Source organism: Chaetodon auriga, chromosome 17 (assembly GCF_051107435.1).
Source record: "Chaetodon auriga isolate fChaAug3 chromosome 17, fChaAug3.hap1, whole genome shotgun sequence".
In the NCBI taxonomy this organism is placed as follows: Eukaryota; Metazoa; Chordata; class Actinopteri; order Chaetodontiformes; family Chaetodontidae; genus Chaetodon; species Chaetodon auriga.
Window position 1 is genome coordinate 15,558,667 of NC_135090.1, and position 18,535 is coordinate 15,577,201.

Consider the following 18,535-nt stretch of genomic DNA (forward strand, 5'->3'; position numbering starts at 1 on the left):
ACGGCGAGTAAATTTTACGCTCGAATTGGATCTGTCTGTGTCAAGTGTGTGCACGCCGCTGAGAAGCACATCTTCGGAGGCTGTGGAACAAGTTTAATGGCGGGAACGGATCAATCTGTCTTAAGTCACAGGGATCTATCTCATGTCCTTCATTTGAAAATGCCTGGCAGAAAAATGTGTAGAGCTGGCAAATGTCAACAAGCGTTCAGTGTGTGTCTGTGTGGGTGTTTGTGGGTGTACTTCTACCACAGTGAGGACCAACAGGGTGACTGAGTGTGCGTCGTCTTCTGTGCGTGTTTGCGTGCGAGTGTGGGTGTGTGTGAGAAATATGAATTTGTTGGTAAATGTCAAGAAGTTGGCAGTCTAATGGCTGAGCTGACAGATGATCCATAAAGCTATAAAGTGATTGGTTTGGAGATTCTCATTCATTCTAATGCAACTGTCATAGTGGAGGAGTGCGTGTGCGTGTGTGTGTGTGTGTGTGTGTGTGTGTGTGTGTGTGTGTGTGTGTGTGTGTGTGTGTGTGTGTGTGTGCGTGTGTGTGTGTGTGTGTGAAATAGAGTGCAGAGTGAAACAGTGCTGTAGTGTACTTGCAGTTTAATTACATCCAGAATAGACTTGCGTGTTGCATGTTTGTTTGGCAGTTTCTTGTTTCAGCTCTTCACATTAATGTCTGCTTTCATGTCTTTAAGTGTATTTCGCTGCTTGTTTTGTAGTTTTTGAATGCAGGTCTTTTAGGTGTAACAGAGTATTTCTACTCTATGGTACTGCTACTTTTAGTTGAGTAAATTGCTAGTACTTCTTCTACCACTGTTTATCCCAGACTTAGCATATAAGGTTATGTAACAGTGACAAGAGGGAATCCCTCACAGTAGCTGGCTTTACATTGAGATATATTGCAAAGTTAACCAAAAATTGCAAAACAAAATGCAACTTAGTGCCCTTTTCCATCTACTGCTGTCATGAGTTATTAGGAGGTAAACAACTGGTGCTAATTTTCCATTTTAAAACATTGCAGATGAAGAGGGTGCAACAAGTTATCCAAAGAGCACCAGTGAAACCTCAAACAGTGGAAAACATGAATGTTGAAAACATGATGGAAATGTGACATTTCAGTTTGTTTCATGTATTAATGTGAAGAAGGTGACAGTCTCTTCATCTTCACTGGAGGCTTGAGGGACTGTTTCATGTAGTCGCTTTGCTTTCATTGATAAACTGACTTTTTCACCTCAGCCAAGCTTAACACTTTTTTTTTTTTTTTTGATATTTCACAAAGTAGGTTATAACAATGAATGCAATGAGCTGGGAAAGTCAGTATCAGTGATGTATGAAAGTGTATGAATGCAGTGTTAAACAAGAAACAATGGCACCAAACCCCAGCCAAAGACCTGCAAGACACACAAACACCCACAGAAACTACAGAGGACCAAGCCAAATCTGCAGAAAAACAGGTAGTTCTGTTACAAACTTTGTCATTAAAATGATAAGCACTCGCAGGTAATGAGAGTTGTTCTAAAAGTTAGAAAAAGTGTGTAATTAGTCGATGAAATACCAGACTTGATTGGGTGCAACAGACATAAGGTTTGGCAAAAATGGGATTGGCTTTAATACGAAGTTATTGCTCTTCCCTTTAGATTTTTTTGATCGTAACTTTTGTTTACGCAGCAAAGTTAGCCAGACAGCCCTGTTGTAATTTGCTGCATGATGATTGATGAGTCAACAGGATGGACAATGAAAGCCAACACACACAAACTAAAAACTTATCTTTGCTTTGTTTGGAGGATGCAGGCTCACAGAATTGGTTCAAATCCTCTTGTCATATTTTAGCGTCAGTTCAGCCAAATTACACAAAGACACATTGCTGCTGGCCTCCTGAGGTATCTGTCCATGCACATAGTTTTACTTTTATTTGATCAGGTTTTCAGATATCTGAGATTTCTGCCCCCACCCAGTGACACTGAGGTGAACAAGAATTTTGGTTTGGCGCTCACAGCATTTAACAAACTACATTAACAAACATAAACATTGTTAAACAGTTTGTTTGTGAATGATTGCATTCTGTTGTTATTTACGTTTTACACATCGTCCCAACTTTTTTGTAATCAGGTTGTGTTTGCATGGGAAGATACCAGGACGGGTAAGTGAGAAACATTTGTAATTTGTTTGAACTGACCCTACAAATGTAGTCACCAATAGGCCAAAGTCATTTTAACTTGTGTTAAAACTTAAGCTGCAGCTGTTTGCTCAGCATGGAGAGTGTGAACTGTCTACTTCATAATCATATTTTTGGATTTTATATTTTTTAAAATTCTGCTGTGGCATCTGTTGGCTGAAGCACTCGTGGCTTTCAGGGACTCTGAGTGATTTAGCCTCTTTTATAAGGACAGCACTGCTTAGTTAGCATGGAAATAGCTCTAGAAAAGGTGAACAAATTACACCTTTACCGCCAGCACGAAGGCAAGGGCTGTGATCTACTTCCTAAACTTTTAAAATGAGGTCCACACTCCATTAGACATCAAATGGCTGACCACGGTGGAGCACTTTAGGACACAGGACTCATAATCGCCAAAAATTCATCTATCAAAAGAGGCGTATAGAGGAGACGTGTCAAGGCTAGGAGTTAAAAGTTATTCACTGCTCCCAGTGAACAAGCAAAGGGTTGTAGTCTTTTATGCATGGCCCAGAAAAACCTTCGGATGCTTTCAGTTTCACAAACCACATTCAGCTAGACCGCAAAACAAATAATGTGTTTTGTGAGAGAGTAGAGATGCCCGGCTCTAAATCTAATCTCTTGGTTCAGTAGTCATGCTACACTGGCCATGCAGCTGCATGACACCACGAAGCTTCGAGCCTCGTCCTTTTTTCTTGTCCAGGGCAGAACAGAAACACACTGCTGCAAGGACCGATTTAAAGCTCCAGATATTGGTGTCAGCTCTGTCAACAAAACAGGCAAGATATGGCGGAGGATAAAAGGACATTAAACCACCTGGAGACATGAGGAGGCCGCGGATAAGATCTATCAGAACTGGTATTTTTACTAGCAGCAGGCTGGACACCATGAGGAAAAATGCAAATCATTCCTTCTTCCCAAGCAAGGAAGTCACTGTTATCATTATGCTAACAGGATTGTGTGTGTGTGTGTGTGTGTGTGTGTGTGTGTGTGTGTGTGTGTGTGATCCAAAGCCATAAGCCCACATCCATGACCACAGATTATGTTATAAATAAGTGTGTCTGAGCGTGTGCAAGTCGATGTTTGATTACGCTGTCACAACTTTGGATGTGACATTACAGTTTCAGTCTCGTTCCAGATCCACTCGGACTTGGAATTGACTATCAGCTTAAGTTGCCTCCTGCCATGTATTTAAATGTGTCTCTTTACAGCGTTTTTGCAAATAAAAACTCAACAGCAACTCAACACACACGCACAGTAATTCCCCATCTCCTTCCTCCCACTATAGGAAGGGATGGATACACTATCTGACTATTTATATGGATTTCTCTTCTTCTCCTGCATGTCTTCTCTTTTTCATCCATCCACTGAGATACAAAAAAATCTACCATTATTCCCCATGAAGATTTTTTTAAAGGAACAGCTCAACATTTTGGCAAATACTCTTATTTGCTTTGTTTCAGAGAGGCAGATGATGTTTGTGTGTCGTGTGGGTGTTCAGGCTGAAAGCAAACCGGCATTAAAACAAGACGTTTGAGGCTCCAGTGAGACATAAAGTATGATCCAGGAAGTCCAGTATGAGTAACAGATCCACCAGTTTGACGGCTTATCAGGCCCTTAGCACTTATCAGAGGTTGTGTGTCTGAACACGACCACATGCTACATTTAGCGTTAGCAAAGGTAGAACTCCTAAGCTTTTATGTTAAAAACAATTTAATTAGCCTAAATTAGCTTTTTTGCCATGTTATATATTTGGAGAAGTTAAACCAGATATTAACAGACTTAACTTACTGCCAGCATTTGGCAGCCATCTTGTTTTGCAACGCTTTGTTGACACTTATGTTGTTCTTTTTGCGAAGTCTTGCAGGTTTTTGTCACTTTGGAAATTCACAATATATTTGTGCCAACGGAGCTGCTTGTAATTGTGATCTTAACCATATGACATGAGCATTACGTATGGAGCTGTATGTAGCATGGAGTATTGAACTGGAAGCTAACTAGCCTAGCTTAGCAATAGCGAGGTGAAGTAGGCTAGCTAGCGAGACTGGAAGGAGTAGAAACAACACAACTTGGGTCTCTTCAGAGTAAATAAAAATCTTTTAAAGCTCAATAATGAACATATATCTTAATTTGTTTAATCCGTAAATAAACATTAAATACATATTTTTTATATATATATATTTTTTTCACTGCACAAAACCGGTTAAACCGTTCTTCTCGGCTTCCAGTCTTTATGCTATGCTAAGCTAACCATGCCCTGACTCTGGCCTGATACTTAACACAGAGACATGAAATTGATATTGGTCTTCTCATCTAACTCCCTGAAACAAGGCCAGTTTAATATTAAACTATTCCTTTAAGACACAGTTTCTTCTATTAGACTGTACACATGAAAAGATTGTGTCAGTTGTTGTTTTATCACCAAAACTGAATGTAAAAAAGGGAGACATCTGCTATAAAAGTAGATTATTGAATTATAATGTGTTACAGGTTTATTGATGCGCAGTTAACAAATCCAAGCAAGGTTTCTGTGCATTAGCAAGGATCTACTTTATATTGGAAATTATGAAAATGTTATGATTTTCAAGCAATGGTAGGATTTCGTTTGATGTCTTTTCTCAATTATACATCTTCACTCTCCCACTCACTCACACCTCCTCTCCGTCATTCCCTTTCATGTGCATCTCAGCTTTTCCTGTCTGACCCACCACTCATCCCTCTATCACCACCACATAACACTGAGTAAATCAGCAGTCATTTATTCATGACTGTTAGCTGATTTCCAACGTGCTGGTTTATCAGTTAAACACATCCAGTAAAGATCATAGTGAACCGATGCGATGTCCCGAAAGGAACCAGATCACATTACACGCGACCTCCGACTTCCCCTGCCGGCAGCCTCCCGTTCAACATTCATTCACCTGATACCATCGACCTGTGCAGAGGGCCCGGGATTCGTTTGGTGTTAGTTTAGTCTGAGGAATCAGCAAACAGCACTGAGAGATCAATTCACTCTGAGTGTAATGACTATTGATTCTGTAGGAGCACACAGACAGAGAGGGAGTTGAATGTATTTAGATAAAATAATGCTTTGCTCTCTCACGCTACGCTGAGCTTCTCTGCTGCTGTTGTGTGAATCAGCGGAGGGCTGGATGTGCATCTCAAGTACACGCACGCCAACACACGCACACACACACACACACTAATATGCATGCATGCAATAAGTATTCACCGGACATATGACAACCATTACACAAAGAGATGCACACACACCACAACATGCAACAAAAAGTCATACCATAGTCACAAAATACAAGTTTCTGATTGGCCTGCACCTTTCACATCCACCCACCTGTTTTTATTCACATGTGCACGTAGAAAATCTGAGTGCAAATGCTGCAAATTTGAATAAAAAGGCAAAATATTGCGAAAGAAAAGCTTTCAGTTGTGGCTGAGGTGGCAAAAATTGAAAATGAGGAGACAGAATAAACACTGATGAAAACACAGGAGGTGCATGGTTTATAGGAGTCGTATATCCTCATTCAAACCAACGACAAAAACACATTTGCAACACACACATATTCGGTGGGAAACCTCCAGGTTCCCTCCTTTTTCCTTTTCCTACAACGTGTGAAGAGTTTGCTCAAGTTGAAGCACAGCTCAAGCAGTTGCATATTCGCCTTTTGCGCTGCTGAGAGTGAACATGTCTCTGGGGTTTGCGGTGCATACTTCTCACTTATTTTCAGTGTGAACACACCTTTACAGTTAAAGTGAAAAACACTCACTGCAAAAGACTTTTCTTGATTTGTGCTCTCTGATAGGTGGCCACAGTCTTGCTCATACTGGGCTCTGATGGTTTCCTAATTTAGTTAATTAAGAGCTCAGATTTTGACACTCCCTCCTGATTTAAATCCAGATTGGAGCACTTTTTGGTGAGTATTATTGCTTAAAATGCCAGACAAGATTCTACTACTCTTCATGGGATGGCCCCATCAAAGTGTCAGTAGCCTACGTTATTTTATTCTTTTCACTTTTTGTCTCTATATGACCTTGTCTTCTGTGAATAAATACAGTAAAACAACACTTAAAAAAAGTCAAAGAAGAAGAAAAGGACAAACATTCAGAACACCGTCTGTTGGTTGTCCTTTGGTGCGTGCCAGCTCTGACCTTGACTGACTCTGTTGATCATTTCTATCTGTCTATCAGGAATTGCTGGCAAATTTACCTGGATTTCCCAAATTTGACCAGTTGAAAGCACACCACACACACACTCACACTCACACACACACACACACACCACAGAGCTGTGATTTGAAAGGCGAGTCAGTCTTTTTCTGCTGCCATGCTTCCGTCCCTCTTCCTCTCTGTATATTTCCTCTGATGTGTCATCACAGCCAAGAAATCCCTCATGTATTAAACGGTTGAAAGACCTTTCTGCTTCACGAGCTGCCTTCTTTTCCTCTGTGTCTCTTCTCTTTACCTTTTTCTTCACACAGGTCTCTCTTTTTCTGTCTCCCATCTTCCTCTTACATTTTCTTTAAACCTCTCTCTCCATTTGTCTCCCCCCAAGAGCAAAATCTGCAGACTCACCTGATCTCAAAATTGAGTGTGTGTGTGTATGTGTGTATGTGTGTGTGTGTGTGTGTGTGTGTGTGTGTGTGTGTGTGTGTGTGTGCGGCCCTGACAAGCTTTGTTGGGTCATGAATCTTTTACCCTTACCAGTCAGCACAAATCCCCCTCTGACAGACACACATGCATGCACACTGACACACACACCTGGCAAGACAAACAGCTCCTGGCGGTGTGTTTCGCTTTGGTGACCCGCTATATGTTAACTTTGTTAGAGAGACTCGTAAAAAGACAAATAGAGAATGAGCGAGCTGGAAAGGTAAAATATCTGAAGAGAGAAGCAAGACAGAGATGGGAGGAGAGAGTGAAAAATGAAACAGAAAATGCTGAGGAGAGACAGAGCAAGAAATCTTGTGCGCTGAAGGAAAGAGGAGGAGGAGGGGAGAACGAGGGAAGGAGGAGGAGGAGGAGAGCTGGACAGGAGAGAAAGGTGTGAGCTTATCTCACTGGCCAGGCTTCAGCGAGGTCACTCTGCAGACTGACTGAGGAAGGAGGATGTACTGAGGAGGGAGGTGTAGTCACACTACAGAATGACTCAGAGGAGAGAAGGAGCAAAAGTTTAAAAAAACACCCCAAATCCGAATGCTCGTATCTCCTGGGGGTTAGAAAACATTTGGTAAACACATCATGAAAAAGGACAAACTCTGCTACAAAGGTTGGACGTATTAGGTTGAATGCTAATTTGTGGCCTTTAAAGCTTTCAAATCAACATGATTGGCCAAGTTCTTGATGTATCAGAGTGGAGAAAACTGCAAAATATATCATGCAGAAACTGTCAAGAATATTCAACCCCGTCTTTTAGAAATTATGTTTATATATTACTAATTCAAAACAGAAAATATGTGCCCCAATTATGTTTCTTATCACCCTAATGACATTAGTCATTAGTCTTTTTAATTAACTTTTCGATTCCCAAAACGATATATATGACTGTTTGAGAGGACCAGCGACAGGCTCACATACTCATAGAACCAGAGTTACATCCACTAACTACTATTTAATGTTGTTGCCCTTTGGTTAAGTGATTGGTTAGGTTCAGGAAGAAGTTTTGTCCATGCACCATCCAACCTAACCACCCTCCTACAACCTTCATGCAGTAAAAGAATGAAGCTCTTTTTTCCTACTGAACATGGTCCAAGCAGCAATTATGTTTCACTCAAAACATCGCTGACAAAACAAACTTGTGGTATATAAACATAATTCCTAGGATAACATTATGTGTGCAAACATAAAGGCAGAATTTGATCTATTTTGTCATTTCCTGTTCCGGTGTGTCCATACGCTCTCCGTCAGCCTGCCTCTGTGTTTCCCCGAAGACTTTGAACAAAAGCCACACAGTTTCATGGACGTGTTAGTGGAGGAAGTAATGAACAAGTGAGAGTGATGAGACAGTGATGCTATGCCTTCCTGCCGTACAAAAATGCTGTCACATAGTTTTGTTTCTCACATGTTACAGAGATGACAGATGCACAAAACTTGCAAGCTGTTGCTGTGCTGTATTCTTGTCTATTTAGGCAAAATGTTGGTGGAGGAAGTGTTATATCTGCTGGTTCTGCAACAGATTTCTCCCTGTAATTGGTGAACGTTTTAAATCCAGAAAGAAGTCTTTGTTCTTCCATTCAGAAGGACTGACACAAACCTGATGTTTACTGATGATTCAGTGGAAAGGGAAAAATGTTTTGACCATTAAAATCAGTGTAAGTACGCTGTTATGTCACATCATCACTTTTCAGCTGCCGTCTACCAAAAGCAGAAAAACAGCTCCAGGAACCAAAATGGACTAACAAATGCAACACGCCTTCACTGACTAGAAGCAGCTTCTTGTCCATGGTGAAGTGCTTTCCTCTTTGTCCAGTCATTTGAACTCTTAAGGAACTTCTTGTGTCAAAGATAATGACAGTACATGTCATATTTGTAAGAAATTGTTTGCTAATAAAGTCTCCGGCACTTATGAGGTGATAGATGTCAGAGCTGTTTTCAGCTTGTTTCCTCTGCTCATAAATAGCCAAAAAAATGCAAATTTAAGGCTTGAAAACCTAAAAAAAAAAAAATAGATACTGCACTGTAAAAATATGGATCCAATTTACATTAGTCTACCGCACAGATTTGCATATTCTTCTCTGGGACTTCCGATTTAGGGCACAGGTGTGTGAATATTTCCTGTAAGAGTAAATTCCAACAGGCGAGTTTTCAGGTGTTTTGCTGCAGTAATATGTTTTATATTTAGGCGTCTCACTGGCGCATGAGGCTGGTTCGTTTTAATTTTGATTATTTACATGTTGTAGATTCAAGTCTGTCCTGTGATCTTTGCTGTCATCTCCACTCCGCCTTCTCTCATCTTTGCTGTCACTGCACACTGTCAAACACTGAGGAAATACCATAAACAATAACAACTCCCCTCCCACTCCTCCTCTAAATAGAGCAGAGAAAGATTGAAAACATCCAAATGATCCGAACGCCTAATAGTTTTTGCCTCTGAAAAAAAAAAAGAAAGAAGAAAATGGCAAAAAGACACTCTGACAGCTTCACATGGGGGAGTCCTGAGTAAACAAACGCTGATCCAGAAAGCGCTGATCCAGCCTTTCTGGGGCTCCCTCGATGCAGTTGCTCCCCTCCTCTCTTCATCTGTTCATTAAGGTCAACCTGATTTTTTTTTTTTTTTTTTTTTTTTTTGGTGAGAGTGGGGAGAGACTGTGAGGAAGAGGAGGAAGATGAGATGTAAGAGGATTTGGAGCTAATTAGGGGAGTAGGAGGCGAGAGAAGAAACAGATTAGAGAGGGAGAAAGAGAAAAGGCAGATGACGGGGGTAAAAAGGGGAAACGGGAGAGAGGTGGATGCCAAAAAGGAAGAGTGGGCAGGTGAATTTGCTCTGTTAGCTCCCTGGTGTTTAATATCACTCTCCCACTCTTTCTCCCCCCCACCTTTGCTGTCGTTCTCACCCTTACTTCCTCCTCCCCGTCCATTTATCCTCCTCTCCATCTCTCTTTAATATCCCCTTCTTTCTCGTCCTCCCTCCATCCCTCTGCTCCTCTTTCTTTCCCTCTCTGTTTCCCTCAGTCGACTGATTTTCTCTGTTTCACACCTCCGCTATCAGAGGGGACTGGCCAGATGGATGCAGGTGTGTGTGTGTGTGTGTGTGTGTGTGTGTGTGTGTGTGTGTGTGTGTGTAAGGCAGGAGGAAGGCAGTGCTGCAGAGGCAGAAGAGCATGACTAATCCTCAGGACACATACACACACACGCAGATTAACACACGCAAACACACACTGAAGTTGGCACTCGCATAAACACCATTTTCCCAGCGTTGTGCTGACCTGCCAGTGTACTTAGCTCCTGCCCAGGTAATTTTTCATTCAAATTGACCAGGTGCATAAAGATGGCAGCCTCTTGAAAAGGCAGTTTCAGTCCTCCCTGCCCATACCCACGATGCAATTCCAGCATTTTCTTCCAAATGTGCAAAGCAGACGTGAACACTGGCACTTTGAAGTTTTTATTTTGTTCATTTCATTTGGTTGTCATTGTAATTTTATTCCATTTTGGCTGACTCGCTCTTTCTCTCCCAGTTGTTTGAGGTTACTTGAAATTAACCTGAAAGAAATGATCTGCCGTGTGTACTGTAATAGATACTGTATCAGGAATAACCTCTGGGCTGGAGTGAAAAAATTAAAACCTTGATCATCTCAGCTATACTGCATCGTGGGCGCAGTCAGTAAAACCATGTGAGATATACACAACCTTCCTTCCTACCTACACACAGTACAAGGCTTCAGACTTATTCTGATCCCAACCTCCTTATGTGAGGCTGCACACTGATCAGCGTACACTGTTCATGTCTGATTTTGAGCTGGGTAAAGTGAATATGTGCACCTAAACATCCATACATACCTAAATAATCTACAATGAACAGCTATATTACAAAAAGGAGATGTGGACATTATTCTCTCTCTGAAGTTGCTTCTGCAAGTGTGGTACTTTTCCATAACTGCAGGGTTTGAGGTGGATTCTCCTGATTATATGTAGCCTCTGGCCAGCAATTAACATTGTTTTGTCAAATTTTGGGGGACTATATAATAACAATCAGCTTAAGTTTTAAGCCTTCCTACAACTGTAATTCGAGAGCTGGGTAAATGAGGAAATTGAAAGAGTTAGGGTGCCTTTAAAGCCCGCCTGACAATAACAAAGGAACGTCCTAAATTGAAACATATATGCGTCAAACAGTTTACTGAGCCAACAGCCCCTTAATAGGTTCACAACAGCCGCTTCAATGTCCACAAGGTCAAATCAAATCAAAACTTCCTTCCAGAGTCCATATAGTCCAACAGAAAGGTCGAAAAATGTAATGTTCTCCCTTCAAAATGCAAAAATATAACCACAATGCATGTGCAACACAAACCCAAAAGATTTAACTCACCAGATGCAGAACTGGGATTAGGTAGTCCAGCCTTGAGTTGATTTCCAGTCCTCTGCTCAATACTCAAATCTCACTGAATTCCTTTTCATTTCACATGAATGAGGTACCACCATAAAAAAGAGCTAAATGCCTTTCCCCATCTCCACTGTAGGCAGCCAGGATCCTGCATGACTCCTTTGTCTGCAGTTTTTCTCTGTAGTTCTCCAAACCTCCCTGTCTTACACCTGTGATCCTGGAGCCACAGCTGACCAGCGCTAGCTCTATGAAACTACATGTGACAAACAGGTAAAAGCATGGGTGACAAGGATACAGCACACCAGAGGTTAATCATCTAATGTATATACACCTATCTGTCAACCTTAGAGTGAAAACACATTTCCTCACACAGCTTCTTACCGCACAGTTTGGTTATTTTACATGAGATATTTCTGTTTGTGCTTGAGGTTTGAAGTAGGCAGGGCTCAGCTGGGAAAAGGTGATGTCACATACTCCCATGGAGCAGACGAGATTTAGAAACATTTGGATCAAAATCTCAGGGCAGTTTGTGGGTTGTTTGCTTAAGTTGCCAGGACTCTGTCAGTCAAACCACACCCACACAGTTCTACTCAGACAGTTGAAAAGTAATAAACAAGCAAGTTTTTGTCAGAACTGTAACTTTGATTCTTGCTCATTCAATAAAGGATGAATGCTTAATGTTGTCAAGACATCTTTCAGATTTGAAACCACATTATCAGGGGCTGTGACAATGATAAAGACATTACTATATGTCAAAGTTATGCAGTCATCCAAAAATGAAATAAAATAAAAATAATTAATCAGCGTTTGTTTAAAGTGCACATCGTGCAGAGAATCTCTGCACTTTGCAATCAGCAAAAACACGCAGTATTACATGAAAAGTACACACACAAACACACGCACTCACATACACAGGTAATAATATTAATATAACAATATGATTGAGAGAGATCATACAGTGTAATCTAGCCTACTTGTCAGTGAGGAAAAACAGTGATTTGGTTCCCAGCTGGTGAAATCAGGGAGATCACAGTGAACAGAAGATGTGTGTTTTCAGCCTCGGTTTGAAAGTATCAACAAAGCTCGCCTCCTGAATGTGCAGTATGAGATTATTCCAGAGAAGTGGAGCTCGGTGGGCAACGGCTCAAACACCAAAAGGTTATTATTAAACTGAGCAATCATTAACTAACCGGCATCAAAGGAATGTAAAGGATGTGATGGAGTATATGGAATATTAAGGCTGGAGATATCTCAGGGAACCAGACCATTTAAAGCCTTATAGGTAAGAAGGAGGATTTTAAAGTCAGCTCTTCTGACATGAAGCCGATGCAAATACGTCAGTACCTGTGTTATGTAATCCAACTTCTCAGATCTTGCAAGGCCTCTGGCAGCTGCCTTCTGGACCAATGGGAGACCTTTGGTTGCAGTTTTAGGTAGGCCAGAGAAAAGTGCATTACAGTAGTCTGTTTTAGATGTTACGAAGGCGTGTACAAGGATTTCAACGTTTGATTTTGGTCAAGTGTGGCTTTGCTCAATTTTATGAAAGTGGAAGAAGGCAGTTTGTATTATATACTTGATGATACTATTCCCATTCTATGGGATGGCTATGTGAAATTGCACAGCCATCAAGGTTAATTGAAATATCTGGTTGGACCTTGTGTGCATTCAAATGCAGGACATTTTTTGCACATTCATTGATGAACTTCAAGCAGCTGGGAGGAATCACTGACCGCTACAAGAGGATAGATTTGGATGTCATCAGCGTAGCAGTAATATGTTTTGTGAAGATGTGACCTAGGGGCAGCAAATGAACACAAAACAAGAGTGGCCCGAGTACTGATCCCTGTGGTACACCATATTTAACCTCAGAGCAGAGAAACATCCTGTAGTATTATTGTTTGTAGTGCATTGTGTTTTATTACTCAAATATGAACAGAACCAAGAAAGTGCCAGCTCCTAGAGACCAGGAAGGTTTTCAAGATATTGTAGAAGGATGTCGTGGTCCACAGTGTCAAAGACGTCACTAACTGTAACTGTAAGACAGATGTAAGATCAGAGCCCATTGCAATTAATAGGTATCCCTAGTGTAGTTTTGGTAGTGTTTAGGTCTGAAACAGGACTGAAATTCTGAAAATCAAGAGGGTCATTACTGGATGGACGAGCACTGAGTTGGCTGGCAACTATCAACATTAAAATTGATATTGCATGGACACCTGTGCAGTGATGGTTGAGGGAGTAAACAAGGGTAAACAAACACAAGAAGCACCATTATCTGATTGTTTACTGTTGTTTCGCTTATTTTTGTCACTCAATAGAAGAAGAAGAAATTGGTTTATTGCAGTAGGTTTTCACATACAATAAATTTGCTTTGTATTTTTGTGCATAATGGTTACAATAATCATAGTAAGAGAAAAGAAAAAACAAGTACAGCAAAAGTCAAGAATCGTGAATAGAAAATAAGTACTTACAATTACAAATATTCAAAATGGTGCTGTTTTGGGACAAAAAGAGTTGTGTAGTGTCTAAAATGAAGTGGGCGGGATGCGCAACATATTGACTGAAGAATGTGCAATTGCTGACAGTATGAAGAATATGTGCAATCTGCAAAAAGACTTTTGATTTGTGCATTAATTTATCGCATCGAGTTAGATGTGGAGACTTGTAATGTGTCCATGGGGCAGGATACGAGTCGGCTCAGGTTAGCTCAGTTCAGCTCGGTTCATTTCGGCGTGGTTCGGTTCAGTTTGGTTCAGTGTAGTTCTGTTCAGCAGCGTGAATCAGTGTTGTTGATGTTGCTAAACTCATCTAGTTGTGAAGTGTAGCAGAATCAATTACACGGCTAGATGCTCCCAATTAGACTAGGCTGATCAATGTCAGCCAAGATCACTGCATAATCTCTCTCTGTCACACACACACACACACTCACACACACACGCACACACACTGCATAGATGATTTGATAATTAAATCAATCTGAACAACTAGAGCTTCACTAATGAAGCAATGATCTCAGATGAAATTCATCTGAGATCATTGAGGGAAAGAAAGATGTGTGTGTGTGTGTGTGTGTGTGTGTGTGTGTGTGTGTGTGTGTGTGTGTGTGTGTGTGTGTATGTGTGTGTGTGTGAGGGACAGATTGTTGTTTTGATTTCAGTCAGCATTTAGATGTGATAGCACTTGAGAGCGTGAGAGACAGACAGTCAGACTGGTTCAGAGAAAGTGAGACACATGAGGATGGCAGAGCGAGATGAGAGAGACAGGACAGACAGACAGACAGACAGACAGACAGACAGACAGACAGATTAAAGGGAGACAGTCAACCAGCATATATTTTTTAGAGGAGGAAACTCGCATCACCTTGAGCGCTTGCACAAAGCTCAGGCCGGTTTCTATTTTGCAAGTTCACCTGACAAAACCTCGTAAATCCACTCACCCAGGAGACATCATTTTGTCCCTCATCGTCCAGCCTAATTTTCTTGTTGAAGTCGATCAGAGTGACACTTCAGCTTGTTCGCCTGCTCACATTAGAGGGCCACTGATGAAAACATCAAACATGTCTTATAACAATAAGGGACCCAGATGAGGTTTGGGCAATTAAAGAGGGGTTGTGTCAGCCATCTCACAGCAGGGGGGGAGTAACGCTCCTTAATGACTCTGCTGATGTGAATTCATAAAACTGCTCTGGGTCAACCAAATAGGCTGTTCCTGTTTACAGTATTATATAAACCACATTCATATTTCTATTTGCAAAACATTAATTATTCTTAGTTCTAATAGTTATTTTTTCTGCTTTTTATCCTTCTTTATGGAGCAATGTCTTCATGCTCTCAGTGGCAGTTGAAGTACTCAGATCTTTTACTTAAGTTTAAGTACTAATACAACATTGATAAGATACTCCACTACGAGTTGAAGTCTGTCATTCCCATATGGTCTAGCGGTTAGGATTCCTGGTTTTCACCCAGGCGGCCCGGGTTCGACTCCCGGTATGGGAACAGCATTTTTGGGGCGCTTTGGCTCAGGAGGTAGAGCTGTTGTCCACCTAACAGAGGGTTGGTGGTTTGATTCCTGGCCTCGGCATCCTTGGGCAAGATACTGAACCCCAGAACTGCCATCGGTGCGTGTATGTACGTCGCTTTGGACAAAAGCATCTGCCAAATGACTAATTGTAATTGTAATATGAGTATTATCACAAAAAATTGCTTAATGTCCTCATTATGCAGCAAAATAGTCCCTGTTAGTGCTGGAAGTGTTTAAGGTTGAGCTCATTTGAACTACTTTATATACTGTTGTGTAGTTTAATCTACAGCAATGCATCATATCCAATAAGATCATCGTATGTTTGTAGAGATGCTGTCCTGTGAGAACCATGTATCTTTAAAAAGTAACTAGTAACTAAAGCTGTCAGACAAACATAGTGGAGTAAAAAGTACAACACATGCCTCTGAGATGTACTGGAGTCGAAGTATAAAGCTGCATAAAAGTACCTCGATCAGTATTTAAGTACAGTTAATTACACTGGAGCACTGCTGAATGGACTTCGTGTCACTGCCTGCTCAGATGTAAAATGTCATAACCTGTAAGAGGAAGGACCAAAAATATCTAGGCTGTACGAAATGTATTTTCTTTTAACTACAGCTTTTTGTTCAGTTGTCAGTCATTGCCTGGACTTTTTGGTGATACTCAGTCTCTCTTTCTCTCTGTGGCATGGGTGTGTGTGTGTGGTGTGTGTGGTGTGGGTTTCCATGTATGTGTGTATACTCTGATCTTACCAGTGACAGTTTGATTAAATCGACAGCGACGAAGTCACTCTGCTTCCTGGCTATACTCCAACTCTGCAGGGCGTCTCCTGTGTGTATGCGTGTCTGCGTGTGTGTGGGCGCGCGTGCGTGTTTGTGTTAATTGCTAATCACCAACGTGTGGTTTGCTTTCTTTAACATGCAGCTTTAGCGAAGGAAAAAAAAAAATCCTGATTAATGACATGATCCGTCACCTCGGCGATATGATGATTAACGACATGATTCATCACCATGGCGATACGATGGAAATAAAGCCATTAATTCTACTGATCAGATGACAGACGGCTGGTGATGGGGGTGAAAGAGACAGACAGGCAGGGTGTAACACTGGAAAATGTAAAGAGAGAGTAGGAGGGAAAGATAGAAACTAAGAAATCCGAGATGAAGGAAAGAGAAAAAAAGGATGGGAGCAAGAAGACATGGAGAAAATGTGAAGAAGTGATTGAAAGAAGAAAGAAATTGAGATTGAGGAGGCGATAAAATAAAATAAAGGAAGGCAAAGGAACAGAGGACTGGAGGTTTTTAATTGGGAATGTCAGTCTGTCTCCACTCAGACTCAGGACAGGACATCACGTCGCCAACTCTATCCTCTGTGCAGACATGAAGGGAGAGAGAAAGAAGAAAAGAAAGAGAGGTGGAAATGTCATTTCTAGCAGCAGACTGATCAAGTCAACTTTCCCGCTCAGACTCAAACAAGCTGCTTGGATCTTGGTGCTTTTTAACAGCCTGCAGAGGCTCCTGATACAGATACAAAAAAAAACGTCATCAGGTTTGGTTAAAAGTTTGCACTGAGAGACGTCTCGAAACAATTGGTCAACAGCATGAGCAGAAAACTATAAGGAAACATGTCACTCAATGCCTGTACAATAAAACCTCTTAAAGCTCAAGGACAGCATTCATTGTTTTATAGAGCAGCATTTAAAACAACTCTTAATACGGACATTTTGAATAAACCAGTGCATCACTGTGACCTAACTGTTCAGTCCCTCCACCTGCATTCCAATTGGCTGTTCACTCAAAGGCCACTTTGTCTGACAAAACCTCCTCCAAGATCAAATCTGTAATGTGGGAAATTAACAGAGCTCAACTTTTCAGTCAAGGTGGGTTAAGGTCAGACCCATACTGAGGCTGCTTAATGCCTAAATGCTTCCTCTTGAAGTCCGACTGCACTTTTCTGCAGTACAAAACATTCTTTTAGGTTTATTATAAAAAAGTTATTTGAGAAAATATCAGAACTGGTTCCTTTTGTCCTCAGTTTCTGTGTCTGTCTTGGACTGGCAGCAGCCTGCAGACTGAGCTGTGTTATGGGACCCAGAGACAAAGCAAACAGAGTCACAGGCAGACAGTTTGTTGTTCGCCGTGTTGAAGAGTAAAGACCACACCAGCATCGAACTGGACTGGTGACAGTTGTAGGTCCTCATGCTGCTCAACGTGCTGCAGCTGAGCAGCTAATTAACTCTGAGGCCTGTAATGTTAGCAGTGCTCTTTTCTCCTCTGAATGTTTGTTTGGTCGCTTGTTCAACAAGCTCGGGTTAGTTTGTGTGTTACTTAGCGTGTGGTTACTTCAGCTCTCAGCAGACTCCTCTGTTAGAGCTGCAGGGCTTTTTCTGTTGGCTTTAAATGGTCAATTACTAGATGCAAGTGCTTCTCACTGAACTAAATTTGTGCATGAAACAAGGTGACTTGCCTGATATCTGAATATTTATTTAGTTTAATCTGCCAGAAGGGCCAAAAATCCATGATAGTTCCATAATTTATTGGAAATAGATTTTTCAATCACTTCAGTGCACAACATGTTTTTCAAAACGGCAGTTTACGAGTTAAAGGTGGAGCTTTGACACAAAAACGAATGTTAGTTTTACATGACGCAAAAAAGCACTTTTCTTTTTGATAGGACCTTTCCCGCATGACCAAAAGCCCTCGCTCCATTATTTAAGCAAACATGCATTAACCTGCATTCTGAAAGTTCTGACTCTGAATCCATAATAGATAAATGCACCATACAGGTGTGTCTGTGACTTACTGTGTGCAGCTGAGCAGTTTCCCCCACCCTCCAGACTGAGGAGTTTCATTAGTATTGGATTCAGTGGATAGATGTTTTATAACACAGACTAAATACCCGCATTATAAAACATCAAAGAGTTTCAAAGAGTTTCATCAGGGCTGTTTTCAGGGGAAACTTTCTCTCCATCTTTCATTATTATCGGTTTTAGTCTGGGTTTTCTATTCAGACCTAGATGATGCTGCCAAGAAATGTTTATATGGGAAATGTGTGTGTGTGTGTGTGTGTGTGTGTGTGTGTGTGTGTGTGTGCGTGCATGCACTTGCGTGTTTAGGTCCCCTGCTACGTGTGGAAACACTAGTGTGCATCCATTTTGTGATTGATATGAAACCAGATTGTTTTGGTGTTTGCTGACAGGTGGCTCTGGAAGGACAAGGGACTTTTGGCTTTCATGCTGCTCCTGTGTGTGTGTGTGTGTGTGTGTGTGTGTGTGTGTGTGTGTGTGTGTGTGTGTG

At 41.3% G+C, this 18,535-nt stretch overlaps 1 non-coding gene across 1 annotated transcript; it reads left to right on the forward strand.

The window, feature by feature from the left end:
- The first annotated feature begins 15,142 nt into the window (after positions 1-15,142).
- On the forward strand, positions 15,143-15,214 carry trnae-uuc (transfer RNA glutamic acid (anticodon UUC)). Its single transcript has one exon. It is a non-coding gene; the product is annotated as a tRNA-Glu (tRNA).
- Positions 15,215-18,535: the final 3,321 nt, after the last annotated feature.